This window comes from Orycteropus afer, unplaced genomic scaffold (assembly GCF_000298275.1).
Source record: "Orycteropus afer afer isolate SDZICR_OR568_19922 unplaced genomic scaffold, OryAfe1.0 scaffold00126, whole genome shotgun sequence".
Taxonomy (NCBI): domain Eukaryota; kingdom Metazoa; phylum Chordata; class Mammalia; order Tubulidentata; family Orycteropodidae; genus Orycteropus; species Orycteropus afer.
This window is the reverse complement of record NW_006921713.1, coordinates 6,224,023-6,230,777: the sequence shown is the minus strand read 5'-3', so window position 1 is coordinate 6,230,777 and position 6,755 is coordinate 6,224,023.

Here is a 6,755-nt window from a genome sequence, read left to right as displayed (position 1 = left end):
ACTCATGGTGACCCCATGGTCACAGAGTAGAATTGTCAGTAAGGTTTTCTTGGCTGTAATCTTTATGGAAGCAAATTGCCACATCTTTCTTCCACAGTGATACCATGTGGGTTCTAACTGCCAACTTAGATTGTGGTTGGTAGCCAATCACAAACCGTTTGTGCCACCCAGAGGAGAATAATTAGAGGGGATGAACTTTTCTCCTGACAGGTCATAGTGAGTAAATATTTTGAGTGACTCAGAAGCCTGCCTCTTGAAGACTTCTTTTAACTTCTGACCCCTTCAAAGACAATGATTCTAACCCACCCATATTTCTCTAACATTATAAATCACTCCCTAGAGATAACTTCTTCTATTCCCTCAGTCCCAACTGTGTATTACAAATTTTATAGCTTCAGTTCTGTACTAAAAATTGATGGGCTTTCCCCTCCAGCCAGGTCTGTCCGCTCTGTGAGGAGAGGAGGAGGCTGGTTTTACTGTCTGTTATTTTTCCTGGGGAGGTGGCAAGAATTATCTTTTTATGGATGGGAGTAGGAATATAGAACAACAAGGAATTCTAAATCCACACTACACATGTTTTTCTCTTAGGTTCTGTGAGTATCTGAAGTATTATCTATCTCACCATTTTAAATATTAATTTTCTTTAAAAAACTCATCTCCCACTTAGGAAATTCCTATTTCTCCTCCTACATATTGGTCTTAAACCAAAAATTCAAACCCACTGCCATTGTTGATTCTGACTCATAGTGATCTTCCATTGGGTCCCCAAGGCTGTAAATATTTACAGAAATAGATTGACTCATCTTCCTGTGCAGAGCAGCTTGTGTGTTTGAACTGCTGACCTCCTGGTTATCAGTCAAATGTCTTAACCACTACTCCATCAGAGCTCCCTAGTACTTGATCTTATTCCTAGAAAATTCATAACTCTGACCTTATACTAACAGAGATTTTGCTCTCCTCTTACTCTGAGACATATTACAAATCTTACATTGTTTAACAATGACTGGTACAAACATAAATCACAGTTCTTTAATCACAGTTCTTTAATCTTACTGACCAGAGGGGAAATTGTTTTGCTCTACTTTACCCCAAATGTGTAACATAAAATAACACATTGTAACTTTGGTTTCATCTAATCCAAATTCATTTCTTCTTGTTTGAATAATTCCTAATCTGTGGTGGCTGAATTTCCCACCTCTCTTCCTCTTTCCTAATATTTGAAGATGTTATTCTGTTCTTCCAAGTTTTCATCTTCTAGACTCAACATTGTGACTCAACCATTCCTCAGATGACATGGCTTCTAGACTCATTATCATCCTGGAGATCCTCCACTTTCTGAATTCCAATAAATCAATGATCCTTAAAAAATGTGGCAGCAGAACAGTACACATGTGTTTAATCAATGGGGCTAAATGTTTCCTTTGTTCTGAACACTTTCCTTCCACTGATGTAACCTAAGGTGAATCAGCTCTTCGGGAAATTATGTCACTCTTTTGGTTCACTGAATTTGCACCTATTAGAAATTATAAGTCATTCTCACATGAAATTTTATTATTAACTCAGGTCTCACCAATTATGTGCACCTGTAAATATGACGTATATTTACCAAGCCCAATTTAAAAACTTAATGTTTATGCATATTTAGCATCTTTATTTTAACCTGTCCAAAAGGTTAAGACTTCTTTTCCTTATATGAAATGTATTAGAAATAATTCTTGGTTAATTTCATGCAAAAATTATATTCCTGGTATTTTCTTATCTTCATTCTAAACATTGATTAAAATATTAAAACTAGACCAGGGGTAAATAGAGACTCCTGGTCATAACAATAGAATTTTTTTTTTTTTATGTTGAAAATGATACATTTTTAAGCTCTTTTAGTCACGTGTCAACCAGTTGCTCAACCAGTTTTTGTTCTCCTCTGGTTGTGAGCCATATTACAAATCTTCTTACACTGATTGACAATGACTGGTACAAACACTAGGGACTCAGGTGGCAAAGTGCCTAAGGCATTTGACTGCTAACCAGAAGGCTGGAGGTTCAAATCCATCAGCCAATCGGGTGGAAGGAAGACTGGGCAATCTATTTCTGTGAAGATTTACCACCTAGGAAACCCAAAAGGAGGTTGCTATGAGTTGGAATCAACTTGATGGCAGTGAGTTTGGTTTTGTTTTTTGGTACAAACATAAATCACAGTTCTCTCATTATTAAGTTCTTTTTCTCACGGGAGGGGTTAAAATCATTATGTAAGAGTTTATCACAGGCTTTCCTAAAACCTGGATATAACATATCCCAATATTCTTAATCCAGCTGCCATTTTTAAAAGTCTGTATCTGTAGCTTTGCCCAATTTATCTTTGAACTTCTTTTATTATTTTTTTTAAATTAAAATACATTTCCCTTTTATTTTCACAAAAAAATTTAAAATTCACATAAATTACCAGAAACACATTAAAATTTCAACTGTGGTTGTAGTTTTCTAAAATAAAAATCCAAAAAACTACAACCAGAGCCGAATAATGAGCAAGAAAACATGGAGATCAAATGTTTTTCAAGTTCCTACTTTACTTGGACACTTAAGAGTAGTCAACCCATATGACAATTTGCAAAGATAAGAGCAATTCTAAGAACTTTAACGAAAGTGGCAGCATCAGAAAGTATTTTAAGGCAGCCAGCTTAAAACCTTATTTTCAACTGGGTGCTGAAAAGAAAATAACAGATTAGAGAATTAACGAATTCTCCACGCCGATGAGAGATCCATAGGCCTGGAAACGGGCCAGAAAACTTCAGCAAAAGCACTATGCTTCATACTTTGAGACCATCTGCAGTATTTTCTGCTGGGCCGCCTACTCCTTCCCTCCGATCCTGCGCTCTCGTTGCTGGCAGTGTAGTGAGGCAGTAGCCATTGGGGGCCAGTGCGCCATTTCGTAATACGACAGTGGATCAGTGTCTTTGAACTTCTTGTAGAATCCAGTTTATTACATTTATTAACGCGAATGTCTTCATGCTGAGTCTTATTTGCTTTGCTTAATTCTCTTACTTTTCTTCATCATTTGGTAGAGGTACTCCTCAAATATTCTACACTTATCTTTAAAATTTTTATTGATTTTATTTTATTCTCATCACTGCATTTTCTTCTTTCAACCCAAGTCATTGAACCTATTGGGTGTCTATGGTTTCCATATTCCCTGGCTTCATATGCCATATGTGTTCTTAATTTTCTCTTAGGTCTTCCTGAAACTTTTCTAAGTTCTTAAACTTTGCTGTACTTTTTCTGCAGTTCCCACTGGTTTTACTTTTCCATTTTGGTGCTCTCACTGTGGTCACTTCAATATAATGACTATAGTTCCATCATTTTATTATACTTAATTTGTTCTAGAATTTGACATTTTGCTGATGTTCCATAAGGCTGAGTTGAGAGAGGAACTCTTGTTTTAGATCAGCCTTCTGAACTTCCCAAGTGACCCAAGAGGTTCCTAGTTCTCCATAGCCAGGAGCTGTGTTAGGAGTTAATTGTATATTTAAATATATATAGTCTAAGGAGTTCCTTGGAGGTGCAAATGGTTAAGCACTCAGCTACTAACCAAAAAGTTGGCTGTTCAAATTCAACTAGAAGTGCCTTGGAAGAAAGTCTTGGCGATCTATTTCCAAAAGGTCACAGCCAGCTGGAAAAGGAAACAAAGACAACAAATGTATCTGCTCCGGAGGAAATGGATAGTGTTCTAAGCATTGGGTCTTGTCAGTTTAAATGATTCTACTTACTTTGTTCTTGTTCTTAAAGGTTTTTTTTTTTTTTTTTTTTTCCACTTGAAAACATGGTTCTACTCATCCACTGTCTGTTGATAAGTTGTGTGCTTTGTGTTTCTGACGGCCAGATGGTTCTGTGCTGACTCTTTCCTGTCATTAAGTGAGATGAACAATCGTATTTCTTCATCCTCCGCCACTGTTAGCCTGTTCTACCCATGTGTTTTTACTAATAAGCCAAGGCTTTTGGGGTTATGATCTTGAGAAAATGGTATTACTGGCCCCATTCAATATAAGGTTCAGATCAAACAAATACTTAAGTAACCTTTTCAGAGTATAAGTTTCATGAAAACAGAAGCTATATATTTTCATCTGTTCACTGTTCTAGGAGCTCTGGTGGCATAGTACCTAAGGCATATGACTTCTAACCAGAAGTGGGTTTGAACCATCAGCCACTCCTCAGAAGGAAGATTGGGCAATCAACTTCTGTACTGATACCCCCTCAGAAACCCAAGGAGAGGTTACTATGAGTTGGATCTGACTCAACGGCAGTGAGTTTGGTTTTGTTTTTGGATTCACTGTTCTATCACTTGGAGTTCTAGTGGTGTAGTGCCTAAGGCACTTGACTGCTAACCAGACAGCTGGTGGTTCAAACCCATCAGCCACTCCTTGAAAGGAAGACTGGGCAATCAACTTCCGTAGAGATATTGCCTTGGGAACCCAGGGAGGGGTCACTATGAGTAGGATCTGACTTGATGGCAGTGAGTGTTCTATCACTTATGCTTTTAATAATAGTGCCTGGCACCTGGTTAGGCCCTCAATAAATTTTTGTGGAGTACGTTTGAATATGTCTGCAAAATACTATGCTAAGCATTTTATAATACATTCTTACTTAATCTTAGCAATAGTGTTGTGAAATAGATAGTATAAACCCATTTTAAAACATGAACAAATTGAGGCTCTAAAGCAATTACTGATGAAGATCAAAGACTGCACCCTTCAATTTGGATTATACCTCAACATAAAGAAAAGAAAATCCTCACAGCTGGACCAATTAGCAGCATCATGATAAATGGAGAAAAGATTGAAGTTGTCACGGATTTCATTTCAGTTGGATCCATGATCAACGCCTATGGAAGCAGCAGTCAGGAAATCAAACAACATAATGCATTGGGAAAACCTGCTGCAAAAGACCTCTTCAAAGTGTTAAAAAGCAAAGGAGTCACTTTGAAGACTAAGGTGTACCTGACCCAAGCCTTGGTGTTTCCAGTTGCCTCATATGCATGTGAAAGCTGGACAATGAATAAGGAAGACTAAAGAAGAATTCATGCATTTGCATTACGGTTTTGGCAAAGAATATTGACTATCCCATGGACTGTTGGAAGAACAAATAAATATATCTTGGAAGAAGTACAGACAGAATGCTCCTTAGAAGTGAGAATGGTGAGACCTGTCTCACATACTTTGGGTATGTTATCAGGAGGGACCAGTACCTGGAGAAGGACATTGCGCTTAGTAAAGTAGAGAGTCAGTGAAAAAGTGGAGTACCCTTAAAGAGATAAATGGACATAGTGGCTGCAACAATGGGTTCAAACATACCAACGATTGTGAGATTGTACAGGACTAGGCAGTGTTGCATTCTGTTGTACATAGGATCACTATGAGTCTGAACTGACTTGATGACCGACACCTAACAGCAACAACAACAACAGCAAAAACAGATAAGATGTCTTGCTCAACATTGCTTAATTTTTTTGTTTTTATTTTTCTATTGTGAGTTGGGTGCAAATTTACAAAGGAGATTTGTTTTATTCTCAACAGTTCATGTACATTTGGTTTCATGGTCTGATTACAATCCCAACAATAAAAAGCTCTCCTCCCATTTTCTCCCTGTGACTACCCCTTCCTGTTGTCCTTCTTATCTATGCATTCCTGTCTGTCCAGCTTTCTCACTATGTGAATGCTGCCCTTCTGATGTCTCATGGTTGATTGATCTAAGGCATGCATCTCCTTAGGGCAGGTGGATACCTCCCTGGGGTAGGTGTTTCTGCTTGTAGGTCTTTCTACTGTTGGGCTGAGAGCTAATACACGGAAGTAAGTCCAGTTTCAAGCCCGAAGGATACCTTGGGGCCATGGTCTCAAGGGTTCCATGTCTCTATTCGACCAGTAATTCTGGTCATTTTTGTTTTTGAATTTTGTTCCACATTCTTCTTCCAACTCTATCCAGGATCTCCAATTTTGATCTCTTTCCAAGTAGCTGGCATTGGTAGCCAGGTACCACTGAGTTGTTCTGGTCTCAGGGTTGTGAAGGCTGAGGTTCCCTTGGTCCATCATATCCTTGGACTGATTGTTTCCATATGACTTTGATTGTCTTCACTCCTCTTTGCTCCACATGAGGGGAGACCAATAGTTGCATCTTAGATGTCTGCTTGAAAGCTTTTATGACCCCAGTCACTACTCACCAAATTAGGATGCAGAGCAAGACTTTTATGTACTTTGTTGTGCCAATTGAGCTCGATATCTCCTGAGACCATGGTCCTGAGCCCACAGGCCTGGTGACTCTCTCTCTCAAGGTGTTTGTTTGTTTCTGGGAAGCTACTCCAACACTGTCCCCTATATTTCTGTAATGTATATGGATATTTTTGTTCAACAGATACATATGTAAGAATATCTTCAGCCAAATCTGTCCTTGGTCATGGGTATATTCCTGTTCACCTACCCACACCTGTCTATGCATTTACCTATAGAATAGTGTTTGCTGCCATTGGTAATGCACTATTGTGCATGTAATAATATTTGCCTCTGTTGTCTATATCTTTGGTACGTGTTTCTGGGTTCTCCTTTTTCTTATTGTCATTGCGCTAGTCACACACTTTTTTATATTGCCTTTGCCTTCACGCAAATCAACACATGACTCTTTTTTTTTTAATTTTATTTTGATTTGGGTGAAGATTTACAGAGTAAATTCACTTTTCATACAGCAGTTCACATATCCTTTGTCTCATGTCATTG